Source organism: Melozone crissalis, unplaced genomic scaffold (genome assembly GCF_028551555.1).
Source record: "Melozone crissalis strain CALT ecotype California unplaced genomic scaffold, PUWL_Pcris_2 ptg000043l_1, whole genome shotgun sequence".
NCBI classification, from domain to species: domain Eukaryota; kingdom Metazoa; phylum Chordata; class Aves; order Passeriformes; family Passerellidae; genus Melozone; species Melozone crissalis.
In genome coordinates this window covers 1-16993 of record NW_026535821.1, presented here as the reverse complement: position 1 = coordinate 16993, position 16993 = coordinate 1, and positions in this window count along the sequence as shown.

Sequence of the window (16993 nt, the reverse complement as noted above, 5' to 3'; positions counted from 1 at the left end):
TAATTGTGTCATGCCCCTGTGTTGGGTCCCAGCTCTGTGTCAGGCACTACCCCTGCATTGGAATCCAGCGTTTCCTTGCCTACTCCCGCTGCCTCACCCCCTCATACTCAGCCCCTTGCAGATCCCACACTGTCAGAGCCGGAAGTGTGAGGGGCGGTAACCGGAAGGCCGCCATCTTGGCTACCAAAGGCCCAAAACACCTGGCCTGGCCATACACCCCAAGGCCCCACTCCTCTGCCAAAGAAAAAGTTCCCTCTTCTGGAGAGGAGCGGGAAGGTTCATGCCACCTTCAGCATGAGCCTGAGGATTCTTGGCAGAGGATGCGGAAGCTAGCGGCTGAAGAGGGGGATTGGGAATTGGTAGCTAAAACACAAGCAGCACCGGTGCAGTACCAGAGGGGGGCTTACCCCCATCGAAAGCTGTCACACACAAGAGATGAAAGACCTCTGTAGAGCAGTGAGAGACCATAGGAGGGGGTCACTGTATTTTAATAATTTGGTAAATGCCATCTTCACTGCACATGTTATGGTGTCTTACAATCTGCGCCATTTTATGCACATCCTACTTTCTCCCACTGAAATTATTCTTTGGGAAGAAATGAGGAAAAAACTAATAAAACAATTATTAAAAGACTATACTAGGGAAGACAGGTGGGCACACCTAACACTAGTCCATCTAGCCAGTGAGGAAGATTTCACTAAACCTCATTTAATAGACTTTCCCTGAGCTCTGTTAGAAGAGATAAAAGTGCTGCAAAGACAGCTCTCAAGCAGACACCCAATGGAGAAAAACCTACTCTAGATTTCACACACATTCAGCAGGGAACTGGGGAATCCTTTCTAAAATTTATTGACCACCTTGCACAAGCAATAGAGAAGCAAGGTGAACATCCAAAAGCCAGGAAGGTACTCCTTACTAAACTTGCTGAAACATATGCTAACAACACCTGTAAAGACACTTTACCTTCTCTACCAGTCAACACAAAGCCTAGCATTGCACAAATGGTCGAGGCATGCACACTTAAGGCATCCCTACACTGTGATGCCTGTCTAGCTAAGGCTACCAGTAAGGGTGTAGTAGAGGTGCTAGTAGCCTCCCAAGTTATTCCCTGACATAGACATGAAAAGGGACCTGGCTTTAAGTGCAGGGAGATGGGGCATTTTCAACAGAATTATAAAAATAAAGGCTATAACCAGGGACCTTCTAGGTGTCACGGCAACTCCCCTCTCTGCGTCCTCATCCATACGCTTTCCAACACTAGCAAAACCGGTGACCTGCGGGAAAACCCACAGACACAGAAAGGCTCCGCACGATGACACCAAACGCGAGGCTGTTCCGCCCTACTCTCCCCAACATCCACATCTCCACATGTCTGTGGAGAACCAGCACAGAGACCTTCTCAGATGCATCGGGACAGCTCGATCACTGCAGAAAACTCGACAGAAGACAGCTCTGCCCTGGAACCCAAAGACAGCTGGTAGGGGCCTTTTCATTTCCAATCCATGATATTTATGTTCACCATACACCAACAGGCAAATACAGGCCTGAAGAACGGCCCAGAGACATTTGGATTTAAACCAACACTGGGGAAGGGATGGAGACACTCCCTCTACTACCTGAGGTACTCGCCTTGATGTCTTTGCAGGAGATAAGTGTCCAGGCTCTATGCTTAGACTCTCCCCTTTTCATTCCAAAAGGAACAGTTACAGCCAGAGCCATCTTCCTACGGGACATGATCACCACACCATCTCATCCAATGGGGATGTGGGCACAGACAACATGCAGAAATAGACCCGTTCGAAAGTGTGCTTGGTCATGTAGAAGGAGAAAGAGATGTCTTTCAGGACTGTTAGATACAGGAGATGACATCACCATAATTTCCCACTCTGATTGGCTAAAACAATGGCCCCTGGTTCCAGCTGCTGGGGTAGTTATTAGTTACCAGGGGAGCCACTACCAGCTTCTGGAGTCCAGGTACCATGTGCATGGAAGGTCCTGAGGGCACAGTTGCTACAGTAAGATCATTCATCACTCAGGCACCAATAACAATTTGAGAAAAAAGACGTCTTGTCCCAAAGTGGGAAAAGGCTAGAGATCCTATCAATACCTCAGGATTTCTAGACGGGGCCACTGAGTAGCGTGCCGCCCTTCAGTCAACCTGGAAGACCAACGACCTCATATGGGTGGATCAGTGGCCCCTCCCAGGCAGAAAGTTAAAGGCCCTGCAATCCCTTGTGCAGGAGCAGCTCACTGTGGGCCACATTGTACCATCTACTAGCCCCTGCAATGCGCCTTTGCTTGACATACGAAAGCCTGGCAAAGACAACAGGCAGCTCCTGAGGACCTCAGGAAAATCAACGAGGTCATCGAGGACATGGGTGCCCTCCAGTCCAGCCTGCCCTCAGCCTCCATGTTACCTCGAGTTTTGCAGATGGTTGTTATAGATCTAAATGACTGCTTTTTTGACACCCCCTTGCACCCCAATGAAAGCCCCTTATTCGCCTTTTCCATATATAAGCGGACAAGCACCATTTACAGAGGTACCAGTGGACCGTATTGCCTCAAAGAAGGAAGAAGAAGCCAAATACTGATCAATACCTTGGAGCCAAAATTCTCTTGCCAACTGGAAAAGACAGCCTAATGCTATAATTTTTCATTACATGGACGATACAGTTGTTTGTGCAGAAGCTCAAATAGTTTTGGATGTTGCAGTACAAGATGCCATCACGGCAGTACAGGAGAAATGTTTTAAGATTACAGCAGATAACGTCCTAAGACAGCGCCCTGGAAGCAGCAAGGCCTAAAAAGCACAGAGAAAACCATCACACCACAAACACTGCACATCAAGGACAACCCAAAGACTCTGTGGAGACCCCACCAGCTCTGTGGAAGCATCAATTGTGTACATTCACTGCTGGGATCCACCACAGAAGATCTCACGCCACTGTTCACTGTTCCTGCTCCTCCTTAAAGGCAGTGAAGGACTCAATTCCTGTGATCACTGACACCAGAGACCGAAGCAGCTGTACAAAATGTATCCTGGGTGATATCTGTTTACTTTTAGGCCACCAAAGCTTCCAGATAATAAATTACCAAAGTCAGAGGATGCTGCCATTGGTTGCTGCTGCAGCAGGAATCTGGATGCTCCTCACTGAGCCGCATGCTTTCAATGGGTTGCTTCCACAAACAAGCCACAATTTCTTGTCCATGGCCATGCCTGTCAGGCTTTAGATGGCAGGTGTTTTTTCCACCTGCTATCATATAGGGAGTCAGTATACCAGGGCATCCAGCTGCTAAAAGATCAAGGAAACAAGATCCAGATAGAAGGCAACAACGACTGGTTCACTGGACTTTTCAAATATTGGGGGATGAAAGGCTGGCTTTCATCTTTAGTTAAGACGGTTTTGTGGACTTGGTTTATTGTATTGATTGTGTTGGTTATTTTATCCTTTTTTGCTAAATACCTCCAAAAGTCTATGGCAGAAGCCTTCTTTATAGACAACAAAAAGGGGGGAGTTGTGAGGGCCCAGGGGTCTACCACTGGAACTGTGATACCTCTGGGCAAAGTGACCAAGGTAAAAGAGAGGCATCGCTCTGAATGCAATGGTCTCGTCCATGGGCATTTGCAGGTTCATGGTGATGCAGCGCGTTTTACAGGCATCACCCAGTTCAACTGCTGTTTTTTCCATAAATGTGTTCCCCTAGACTGTTTCAACTCTCTTTTACCATTTTGCTCCTGGCTTACTGTAATGATCCTGCACTGTTCACCCCCATATTGTGTGCCCAGCCCCATTTTGGTCTCCCTCCCTGGACCCTCTTAATTGCAATCCACAGTGGTTAGAGTTCCACAAAAAATCCCACACTCACCTCGTTAACAAGCAGTTTAAGCAAGCGTGCTCCCTGCTCTGGGAGTGCAGGTCCCTCACGCAGGCTGGCTGTGGACAGGCTGCCACACAAGAACTGAGTGCACCAAGGAACGTGGCCTCTAATGAAAGGCGTGAATCCCACAGCCCACGCCACCCAAACCAATGCTTGCATGTCTCTACTTTTTCTATCTTCGCTCAGTTCTCAAGCCACTTTCCCCATTTTCTCTGACTGGGTACGTGGCTTCTCTCTCTCCTGTCTGCAAGTTAAGCTACATGCGTAACCCTGCAGGAACAGCCTGACCCACAGGGAAGTGGGAGAGGACTCTTTGTCAGGATATGCAGTGAGAGGAAAGGGAGGAATGGGATCAAACTGCAGGAAGTGGATCAGATTTGATGATGGGAAGAAGTTCTTTACTCTCAGGGTGCTTGTCCCTGACACAGGGACCAGTGCAGAGAGGCAGTGGATGCCCCATCCCCAGCAACATCCAAGGCCAGGTGGGACAGGGGCTGCAGCAACCTGAGACGTTGCTCAGCTTGGAACCACATCATCTTCAAGGTCCCTTCCAAGCCAAACCATTCAAGGATTTGATCATTCTGCCATCCCCATCTCACACTGCGCAGTGGCCCTGAAATTTCAGTGACATCACAGCTCCCAGAGGGTCCCAGGTGGATCGTCCAGGACCTGGAAACGAGCACAGCAGACACTTCACCGGCTGCCAAGGGTCAGTTGCCGCTCTGACCCTCAGCGCTGAGGTGCTGTTGCTGCCTGGGCTTTTCCTGCTGCCTGACCTGGAGCGCCAATCCCAGAAAAATGTGCTCTGCTGTGCCAGTGGAGGTACAGTGCCACGCCAGGGAGGGGGCACCCGGCTTGGGCAGGCTGCAGCCATGTGGGAATGGATGGTGTGGGACAGGAAGCCCACTGGGAGATTGTGCTGCCCCTTGCAGACTGACAGACACATTGTGGAGGAGATGGATGAGGACCAGGGGCTGGATGAGGAAGAGATGATGGAGGTGGACTCCTCCTCTACTTCCAAGTCCTCCCCTGTTGTGGACATTGAAGTAGAGGAGGAAGACAAATCTGAAGAGATGGAAGTGGATGAGGAGGATGACACCGAAGAGATGGAAGTTGATGAGGAGGATGAGGAGGAGCCTATGGTGCTTGGATGAAGATGCAGCCCCACAGGTAAGACAAGCAGATGCTTCCCATGCCCTGCCCACAGGCACACTGGGTCCCCTGACGCCAGGCTGGGGCTGGGCTGGATGGCCCCGCTCAGGGACACGGTGCCCACAGGGGGCCTGGATTGTGCTGCCACAAGCACCAGCCCCGGCCTGCCCTGTGCTTTCCTGGGGCCACGCCAGCCCTGCCAGCCCCGGCCCAGCCCCTGGGGCCCAGCTCCCAGCCCTGCTGGGCCCAGTGCTGCCAGCTGAGTCCAGCTCTGCTGCTTCCTTTCTTCCAGGGCTCATGTACATGATGGCACAGATCCGATGCAGTTGTAAACACGTTTCAAGTTTAGAAGTTCCTTGTAAATATGTTCACTACGTTTGAAGTTTTCTGTAAATTTGTTTTGAAGATTGTAAGCCCATCGGATCCCATGTAAATATGTTCTGTACATTATTGTTGTGGTAGATATAATGATTGTTATAGTGACAGATACTCTCTATATCCCAGATTTGCCAATCTTCGGCAAATAAATACTGTTTCTTTTTAAAACCTGACTTTTCTTGGCCATTCCTTTGGGCACAGGCAGCCTTTGCACACTTGTGGGTTCCACTTGTTCCGCATTTCCGGGACTGGGAAACCCTGGGGGTGCTGGTACAGCCACCCTGGGGCTGGGGGTCCCTGTGCACAGGGGCTCCCACTGACACCACTCCTGGCACTGGGCACTGCTGCTCTTCCTGGCCTGGGGCACAGCGCTGTCCCCAAGAGCTCAGCTCTCACCACCTCTCACACAGGGGGCTCTCACAGCACTGGCCCCTGCAGCCATGCCACCAAAGCAGCCAGCAAACCTTCAGCCACCCTTCCTGCTGCAGCCACAGGCACTCCTGGGCCCAGAGCTGCCAGCAGGCCACAGCCATGCAAAATCCACCTGCACGCTCTCAAGGCCACCACAGCCTTGGCAACTGGGCCACCTGCATCTGGGCTACTGCAGGGACTGATCTTTAAGGCTTGGTGCCTCCAAAGGCCCTGGGCTCTGCTTCCCAACCTGCTCTGCACTGCCCTGAGCCCGCATTGTTCCAGAGACAAAAGCCAAGCTAGGGCATCCTCACCCTGCCCGCATTCCTGCTGCTGCCAGTGGCCACTGGCCCCTGGCCCCACTCGGGTGACAGCTGCAGGGACAGGGCAGCCTGTACTGGGCAGGGGGCATGGGACTTTTGGCCCTGGGGCTGCTGCTGCTGCTGCTGGGGGCCATGGGCCCAACAGGGCCCCAAGCTCAGCCTCTGCCCGGGCAGCTGCCTCCAAAGCCCCACACTCCCCGAGCATCCCCATCACACCTGCCCGGGGGAAATACCAAAGGCTTCAGGAAAGAAATTCCCCAGAGTGAGTACACCAAGGGGTCCAAGGGGAAAGTCAGCACCAGCTGATGTTTACAGCACCTTTACAAAGGTGTCTGCAAGGTAGGTGAGATCTCCAGGGCCCCTGGCAGTGCCTGCTCTGAACGTGAGCCTGTGCGGCTGCTCCCACTGGGACACAGCACCGGACTCAGGCCAGCCCTCAGCCCCTCACAGATGATCCCAAGGAGCAGCCTCACAAAGCATTTCCAGACCACTTCCTGTAGATATTTCAAAAGACTGAATGTAATTCAAAGAAGTCACCTTGCACATTTAGTATTGGTGTCGTGGCATGAGAAGCCATGAAGGTGCCTCTGAATGTGCACTCAGGGCACTTCCACTGCCATCCCAAAGGGAACACCAAGGACAGGCTTCTGCTTTCAGCACTGCTGAGCTCCTCACTAGCAATGATATCTCACTAGGATGCAAGGTTGTGCAGACCCAGGGGCCTATTACAGGAATTATAATACCGTATGACAAAAATGCCAAAGTACAATAAAGTGAGGCAGTCCTTTGAATGCAATGTTTTATTAGTTTTACCAGGGCTTACTGAATGCAGCGTTGGCACCCTGCAGCAGCAACAGGGCCGGCTCAGCTGGTGAAGCCCAGGGGATATTTTGAAATATCTGCATCCAGCATCACCAGAGCAGTGAATAGGGGAAGAGCCACCTGCAGTGCAGGATCCTTGGGTGATTTTTTAGTCCTGTGGATGGGCCACCCTTTACAGCAGGGGCAGCTCTGGGTAACAAATTATCCAAAGCTGAGAGGGACATATATGTTGGAGATAGGGAGGTTCTCCTTTCAGAGTGGAAGACTTTTACAAACCGAAGTTGGAAGTCATTTGTTCATTGGCTGTTTACGGAGTTCCCAGACATTTCTGTGTATTCTTTTTGTCTTATATCATTCTGAGACTGAGTTAGGGAAAGTCTCTAGTTTTATAAAACTCAGGGAGTGATAAGAGTCGCAAAATTTTTTCCCAATTTTTCATATGATTTCTGGAGTTTTCTCAAGGGTTCTATGTTCTTATATTCAATCCAGACTTTGAGTTCTTCCCCCAGAATTCCTGAACACACTGACACCATTAGGATGAGAGACAGAAACTGCTGTAAAGCACAGACAACCCACCTGCTGTTTGCCATCTCCCCTCCTTCTCTACCCCCTGCCCACGTCTGTACTGATCACACAGGCCTGGATTCTACCCTAACCCATTCTCCAGTACCTCTCCTCACTGGATACCCCTCAGATAGCTCACAAAATGGAGTCCCTCCTCTGGAGGGGGTCGTCAATGTCAAACTCCCTCCCACCCCCAGCTCTCTAATTGTGTCATGCCCCTGTGTTGGGTCCCAGCTCTGTGTCAGGCACTACCCCTGCATTGGAATCCAGCGTTTCCTTGCCTACTCCCGCTGCCTCACCCCCTCATACTCAGCCCCTTGCAGATCCCACACTGTCAGAGCCGGAAGTGTGAGGGGCGGTAACCGGAAGGCCGCCATCTTGGCTACCAAAGGCCCAAAACACCTGGCCTGGCCATACACCCCAAGGCCCCACTCCTCTGCCAAAGAAAAAGTTCCCTCTTCTGGAGAGGAGCGGGAAGGTTCATGCCACCTTCAGCATGAGCCTGAGGATTCTTGGCAGAGGATGCGGAAGCTAGCGGCTGAAGAGGGGGATTGGGAATTGGTAGCTAAAACACAAGCAGCACCGGTGCAGTACCAGAGGGGGGCTTACCCCCATCGAAAGCTGTCACACACAAGAGATGAAAGACCTCTGTAGAGCAGTGAGAGACCATAGGAGGGGGTCACTGTATTTTAATAATTTGGTAAATGCCATCTTCACTGCACATGTTATGGTGTCTTACAATCTGCGCCATTTTATGCACATCCTACTTTCTCCCACTGAAATTATTCTTTGGGAAGAAATGAGGAAAAAACTAATAAAACAATTATTAAAAGACTATACTAGGGAAGACAGGTGGGCACACCTAACACTAGTCCATCTAGCCAGTGAGGAAGATTTCACTAAACCTCATTTAATAGACTTTCCCTGAGCTCTGTTAGAAGAGATAAAAGTGCTGCAAAGACAGCTCTCAAGCAGACACCCAATGGAGAAAAACCTACTCTAGATTTCACACACATTCAGCAGGGAACTGGGGAATCCTTTCTAAAATTTATTGACCACCTTGCACAAGCAATAGAGAAGCAAGGTGAACATCCAAAAGCCAGGAAGGTACTCCTTACTAAACTTGCTGAAACATATGCTAACAACACCTGTAAAGACACTTTACCTTCTCTACCAGTCAACACAAAGCCTAGCATTGCACAAATGGTCGAGGCATGCACACTTAAGGCATCCCTACACTGTGATGCCTGTCTAGCTAAGGCTACCAGTAAGGGTGTAGTAGAGGTGCTAGTAGCCTCCCAAGTTATTCCCTGACATAGACATGAAAAGGGACCTGGCTTTAAGTGCAGGGAGATGGGGCATTTTCAACAGAATTATAAAAATAAAGGCTATAACCAGGGACCTTCTAGGTGTCACGGCAACTCCCCTCTCTGCGTCCTCATCCATACGCTTTCCAACACTAGCAAAACCGGTGACCTGCGGGAAAACCCACAGACACAGAAAGGCTCCGCACGATGACACCAAACGCGAGGCTGTTCCGCCCTACTCTCCCCAACATCCACATCTCCACATGTCTGTGGAGAACCAGCACAGAGACCTTCTCAGATGCATCGGGACAGCTCGATCACTGCAGAAAACTCGACAGAAGACAGCTCTGCCCTGGAACCCAAAGACAGCTGGTAGGGGCCTTTTCATTTCCAATCCATGATATTTATGTTCACCATACACCAACAGGCAAATACAGGCCTGAAGAACGGCCCAGAGACATTTGGATTTAAACCAACACTGGGGAAGGGATGGAGACACTCCCTCTACTACCTGAGGTACTCGCCTTGATGTCTTTGCAGGAGATAAGTGTCCAGGCTCTATGCTTAGACTCTCCCCTTTTCATTCCAAAAGGAACAGTTACAGCCAGAGCCATCTTCCTACGGGACATGATCACCACACCATCTCATCCAATGGGGATGTGGGCACAGACAACATGCAGAAATAGACCCGTTCGAAAGTGTGCTTGGTCATGTAGAAGGAGAAAGAGATGTCTTTCAGGACTGTTAGATACAGGAGATGACATCACCATAATTTCCCACTCTGATTGGCTAAAACAATGGCCCCTGGTTCCAGCTGCTGGGGTAGTTATTAGTTACCAGGGGAGCCACTACCAGCTTCTGGAGTCCAGGTACCATGTGCATGGAAGGTCCTGAGGGCACAGTTGCTACAGTAAGATCATTCATCACTCAGGCACCAATAACAATTTGAGAAAAAAGACGTCTTGTCCCAAAGTGGGAAAAGGCTAGAGATCCTATCAATACCTCAGGATTTCTAGACGGGGCCACTGAGTAGCGTGCCGCCCTTCAGTCAACCTGGAAGACCAACGACCTCATATGGGTGGATCAGTGGCCCCTCCCAGGCAGAAAGTTAAAGGCCCTGCAATCCCTTGTGCAGGAGCAGCTCACTGTGGGCCACATTGTACCATCTACTAGCCCCTGCAATGCGCCTTTGCTTGACATACGAAAGCCTGGCAAAGACAACAGGCAGCTCCTGAGGACCTCAGGAAAATCAACGAGGTCATCGAGGACATGGGTGCCCTCCAGTCCAGCCTGCCCTCAGCCTCCATGTTACCTCGAGTTTTGCAGATGGTTGTTATAGATCTAAATGACTGCTTTTTTGACACCCCCTTGCACCCCAATGAAAGCCCCTTATTCGCCTTTTCCATATATAAGCGGACAAGCACCATTTACAGAGGTACCAGTGGACCGTATTGCCTCAAAGAAGGAAGAAGAAGCCAAATACTGATCAATACCTTGGAGCCAAAATTCTCTTGCCAACTGGAAAAGACAGCCTAATGCTATAATTTTTCATTACATGGACGATACAGTTGTTTGTGCAGAAGCTCAAATAGTTTTGGATGTTGCAGTACAAGATGCCATCACGGCAGTACAGGAGAAATGTTTTAAGATTACAGCAGATAACGTCCTAAGACAGCGCCCTGGAAGCAGCAAGGCCTAAAAAGCACAGAGAAAACCATCACACCACAAACACTGCACATCAAGGACAACCCAAAGACTCTGTGGAGACCCCACCAGCTCTGTGGAAGCATCAATTGTGTACATTCACTGCTGGGATCCACCACAGAAGATCTCACGCCACTGTTCACTGTTCCTGCTCCTCCTTAAAGGCAGTGAAGGACTCAATTCCTGTGATCACTGACACCAGAGACCGAAGCAGCTGTACAAAATGTATCCTGGGTGATATCTGTTTACTTTTAGGCCACCAAAGCTTCCAGATAATAAATTACCAAAGTCAGAGGATGCTGCCATTGGTTGCTGCTGCAGCAGGAATCTGGATGCTCCTCACTGAGCCGCATGCTTTCAATGGGTTGCTTCCACAAACAAGCCACAATTTCTTGTCCATGGCCATGCCTGTCAGGCTTTAGATGGCAGGTGTTTTTTCCACCTGCTATCATATAGGGAGTCAGTATACCAGGGCATCCAGCTGCTAAAAGATCAAGGAAACAAGATCCAGATAGAAGGCAACAACGACTGGTTCACTGGACTTTTCAAATATTGGGGGATGAAAGGCTGGCTTTCATCTTTAGTTAAGACGGTTTTGTGGACTTGGTTTATTGTATTGATTGTGTTGGTTATTTTATCCTTTTTTGCTAAATACCTCCAAAAGTCTATGGCAGAAGCCTTCTTTATAGACAACAAAAAGGGGGGAGTTGTGAGGGCCCAGGGGTCTACCACTGGAACTGTGATACCTCTGGGCAAAGTGACCAAGGTAAAAGAGAGGCATCGCTCTGAATGCAATGGTCTCGTCCATGGGCATTTGCAGGTTCATGGTGATGCAGCGCGTTTTACAGGCATCACCCAGTTCAACTGCTGTTTTTTCCATAAATGTGTTCCCCTAGACTGTTTCAACTCTCTTTTACCATTTTGCTCCTGGCTTACTGTAATGATCCTGCACTGTTCACCCCCATATTGTGTGCCCAGCCCCATTTTGGTCTCCCTCCCTGGACCCTCTTAATTGCAATCCACAGTGGTTAGAGTTCCACAAAAAATCCCACACTCACCTCGTTAACAAGCAGTTTAAGCAAGCGTGCTCCCTGCTCTGGGAGTGCAGGTCCCTCACGCAGGCTGGCTGTGGACAGGCTGCCACACAAGAACTGAGTGCACCAAGGAACGTGGCCTCTAATGAAAGGCGTGAATCCCACAGCCCACGCCACCCAAACCAATGCTTGCATGTCTCTACTTTTTCTATCTTCGCTCAGTTCTCAAGCCACTTTCCCCATTTTCTCTGACTGGGTACGTGGCTTCTCTCTCTCCTGTCTGCAAGTTAAGCTACATGCGTAACCCTGCAGGAACAGCCTGACCCACAGGGAAGTGGGAGAGGACTCTTTGTCAGGATATGCAGTGAGAGGAAAGGGAGGAATGGGATCAAACTGCAGGAAGTGGATCAGATTTGATGATGGGAAGAAGTTCTTTACTCTCAGGGTGCTTGTCCCTGACACAGGGACCAGTGCAGAGAGGCAGTGGATGCCCCATCCCCAGCAACATCCAAGGCCAGGTGGGACAGGGGCTGCAGCAACCTGAGACGTTGCTCAGCTTGGAACCACATCATCTTCAAGGTCCCTTCCAAGCCAAACCATTCAAGGATTTGATCATTCTGCCATCCCCATCTCACACTGCGCAGTGGCCCTGAAATTTCAGTGACATCACAGCTCCCAGAGGGTCCCAGGTGGATCGTCCAGGACCTGGAAACGAGCACAGCAGACACTTCACCGGCTGCCAAGGGTCAGTTGCCGCTCTGACCCTCAGCGCTGAGGTGCTGTTGCTGCCTGGGCTTTTCCTGCTGCCTGACCTGGAGCGCCAATCCCAGAAAAATGTGCTCTGCTGTGCCAGTGGAGGTACAGTGCCACGCCAGGGAGGGGGCACCCGGCTTGGGCAGGCTGCAGCCATGTGGGAATGGATGGTGTGGGACAGGAAGCCCACTGGGAGATTGTGCTGCCCCTTGCAGACTGACAGACACATTGTGGAGGAGATGGATGAGGACCAGGGGCTGGATGAGGAAGAGATGATGGAGGTGGACTCCTCCTCTACTTCCAAGTCCTCCCCTGTTGTGGACATTGAAGTAGAGGAGGAAGACAAATCTGAAGAGATGGAAGTGGATGAGGAGGATGACACCGAAGAGATGGAAGTTGATGAGGAGGATGAGGAGGAGCCTATGGTGCTTGGATGAAGATGCAGCCCCACAGGTAAGACAAGCAGATGCTTCCCATGCCCTGCCCACAGGCACACTGGGTCCCCTGATGCCAGGCTGGGGCTGGGCTGGATGGCCCCGCTCAGGGACACGGTGCCCACAGGGGGCCTGGATTGTGCTGCCACAAGCACCAGCCCCGGCCTGCCCTGTGCTTTCCTGGGGCCACGCCAGCCCTGCCAGCCCCGGCCCAGCCCCTGGGGCCCAGCTCCCAGCCCTGCTGGGCCCAGTGCTGCCAGCTGAGTCCAGCTCTGCTGCTTCCTTTCTTCCAGGGCTCATGTACATGATGGCACAGATCCGATGCAGTTGTAAACACGTTTCAAGTTTAGAAGTTCCTTGTAAATATGTTCACTACGTTTGAAGTTTTCTGTAAATTTGTTTTGAAGATTGTAAGCCCATCGGATCCCATGTAAATATGTTCTGTACATTATTGTTGTGGTAGATATAATGATTGTTATAGTGACAGATACTCTCTATATCCCAGATTTGCCAATCTTCGGCAAATAAATACTGTTTCTTTTTAAAACCTGACTTTTCTTGGCCATTCCTTTGGGCACAGGCAGCCTTTGCACACTTGTGGGTTCCACTTGTTCCGCATTTCCGGGACTGGGAAACCCTGGGGGTGCTGGTACAGCCACCCTGGGGCTGGGGGTCCCTGTGCACAGGGGCTCCCACTGACACCACTCCTGGCACTGGGCACTGCTGCTCTTCCTGGCCTGGGGCACAGCGCTGTCCCCAAGAGCTCAGCTCTCACCACCTCTCACACAGGGGGCTCTCACAGCACTGGCCCCTGCAGCCATGCCACCAAAGCAGCCAGCAAACCTTCAGCCACCCTTCCTGCTGCAGCCACAGGCACTCCTGGGCCCAGAGCTGCCAGCAGGCCACAGCCATGCAAAATCCACCTGCCCGCTCTCAAGGCCACCACAGCCTTGGCAACTGGGCCACCTGCATCTGGGCTACTGCAGGGACTGATCTTTAAGGCTTGGTGCCTCCAAAGGCCCTGGGCTCTGCTTCCCAACCTGCTCTGCACTGCCCTGAGCCCGCATTGTTCCAGAGACAAAAGCCAAGCTAGGGCATCCTCACCCTGCCCGCATTCCTGCTGCTGCCAGTGGCCACTGGCCCCTGGCCCCACTCGGGTGACAGCTGCAGGGACAGGGCAGCCTGTACTGGGCAGGGGGCATGGGACTTTTGGCCCTGGGGCTGCTGCTGCTGCTGCTGGGGGCCATGGGCCCAACAGGGCCCCAAGCTCAGCCTCTGCCCGGGCAGCTGCCTCCAAAGCCCCACACTCCCCGAGCATCCCCATCACACCTGCCCGGGGGAAATACCAAAGGCTTCAGGAAAGAAATTCCCCAGAGTGAGTACACCAAGGGGTCCAAGGGGAAAGTCAGCACCAGCTGATGTTTACAGCACCTTTACAAAGGTGTCTGCAAGGTAGGTGAGATCTCCAGGGCCCCTGGCAGTGCCTGCTCTGAACGTGAGCCTGTGCGGCTGCTCCCACTGGGACACAGCACCGGACTCAGGCCAGCCCTCAGCCCCTCACAGATGATCCCAAGGAGCAGCCTCACAAAGCATTTCCAGACCACTTCCTGTAGATATTTCAAAAGACTGAATGTAATTCAAAGAAGTCACCTTGCACATTTAGTATTGGTGTCGTGGCATGAGAAGCCATGAAGGTGCCTCTGAATGTGCACTCAGGGCACTTCCACTGCCATCCCAAAGGGAACACCAAGGACAGGCTTCTGCTTTCAGCACTGCTGAGCTCCTCACTAGCAATGATATCTCACTAGGATGCAAGGTTGTGCAGACCCAGGGGCCTATTACAGGAATTATAATACCGTATGACAAAAATGCCAAAGTACAATAAAGTGAGGCAGTCCTTTGAATGCAATGTTTTATTAGTTTTACCAGGGCTTACTGAATGCAGCGTTGGCACCCTGCAGCAGCAACAGGGCCGGCTCAGCTGGTGAAGCCCAGGGGATATTTTGAAATATCTGCATCCAGCATCACCAGAGCAGTGAATAGGGGAAGAGCCACCTGCAGTGCAGGATCCTTGGGTGATTTTTTAGTCCTGTGGATGGGCCACCCTTTACAGCAGGGGCAGCTCTGGGTAACAAATTATCCAAAGCTGAGAGGGACATATATGTTGGAGATAGGGAGGTTCTCCTTTCAGAGTGGAAGACTTTTACAAACCGAAGTTGGAAGTCATTTGTTCATTGGCTGTTTACGGAGTTCCCAGACATTTCTGTGTATTCTTTTTGTCTTATATCATTCTGAGACTGAGTTAGGGAAAGTCTCTAGTTTTATAAAACTCAGGGAGTGATAAGAGTCGCAAAATTTTTTCCCAATTTTTCATATGATTTCTGGAGTTTTCTCAAGGGTTCTATGTTCTTATATTCAATCCAGACTTTGAGTTCTTCCCCCAGAATTCCTGAACACACTGACACCATTAGGATGAGAGACAGAAACTGCTGTAAAGCACAGACAACCCACCTGCTGTTTGCCATCTCCCCTCCTTCTCTACCCCCTGCCCACGTCTGTACTGATCACACAGGCCTGGATTCTACCCTAACCCATTCTCCAGTACCTCTCCTCACTGGATACCCCTCAGATAGCTCACAAAATGGAGTCCCTCCTCTGGAGGGGGTCGTCAATGTCAAACTCCCTCCCACCCCCAGCTCTCTAATTGTGTCATGCCCCTGTGTTGGGTCCCAGCTCTGTGTCAGGCACTACCCCTGCATTGGAATCCAGCGTTTCCTTGCCTACTCCCGCTGCCTCACCCCCTCATACTCAGCCCCTTGCAGATCCCACACTGTCAGAGCCGGAAGTGTGAGGGGCGGTAACCGGAAGGCCGCCATCTTGGCTACCAAAGGCCCAAAACACCTGGCCTGGCCATACACCCCAAGGCCCCACTCCTCTGCCAAAGAAAAAGTTCCCTCTTCTGGAGAGGAGCGGGAAGGTTCATGCCACCTTCAGCATGAGCCTGAGGATTCTTGGCAGAGGATGCGGAAGCTAGCGGCTGAAGAGGGGGATTGGGAATTGGTAGCTAAAACACAAGCAGCACCGGTGCAGTACCAGAGGGGGGCTTACCCCCATCGAAAGCTGTCACACACAAGAGATGAAAGACCTCTGTAGAGCAGTGAGAGACCATAGGAGGGGGTCACTGTATTTTAATAATTTGGTAAATGCCATCTTCACTGCACATGTTATGGTGTCTTACAATCTGCGCCATTTTATGCACATCCTACTTTCTCCCACTGAAATTATTCTTTGGGAAGAAATGAGGAAAAAACTAATAAAACAATTATTAAAAGACTATACTAGGGAAGACAGGTGGGCACACCTAACACTAGTCCATCTAGCCAGTGAGGAAGATTTCACTAAACCTCATTTAATAGACTTTCCCTGAGCTCTGTTAGAAGAGATAAAAGTGCTGCAAAGACAGCTCTCAAGCAGACACCCAATGGAGAAAAACCTACTCTAGATTTCACACACATTCAGCAGGGAACTGGGGAATCCTTTCTAAAATTTATTGACCACCTTGCACAAGCAATAGAGAAGCAAGGTGAACATCCAAAAGCCAGGAAGGTACTCCTTACTAAACTTGCTGAAACATATGCTAACAACACCTGTAAAGACACTTTACCTTCTCTACCAGTCAACACAAAGCCTAGCATTGCACAAATGGTCGAGGCATGCACACTTAAGGCATCCCTACACTGTGATGCCTGTCTAGCTAAGGCTACCAGTAAGGGTGTAGTAGAGGTGCTAGTAGCCTCCCAAGTTATTCCCTGACATAGACATGAAAAGGGACCTGGCTTTAAGTGCAGGGAGATGGGGCATTTTCAACAGAATTATAAAAATAAAGGCTATAACCAGGGACCTTCTAGGTGTCACGGCAACTCCCCTCTCTGCGTCCTCATCCATACGCTTTCCAACACTAGCAAAACCGGTGACCTGCGGGAAAACCCACAGACACAGAAAGGCTCCGCACGATGACACCAAACGCGAGGCTGTTCCGCCCTACTCTCCCCAACATCCACATCTCCACATGTCTGTGGAGAACCAGCACAGAGACCTTCTCAGATGCATCGGGACAGCTCGATCACTGCAGAAAACTCGACAGAAGACAGCTCTGCCCTGGAACCCAAAGACAGCTGGTAGGGGCCTTTTCATTTCCAATCCATGATATTTATGTTCACCATACACCAACA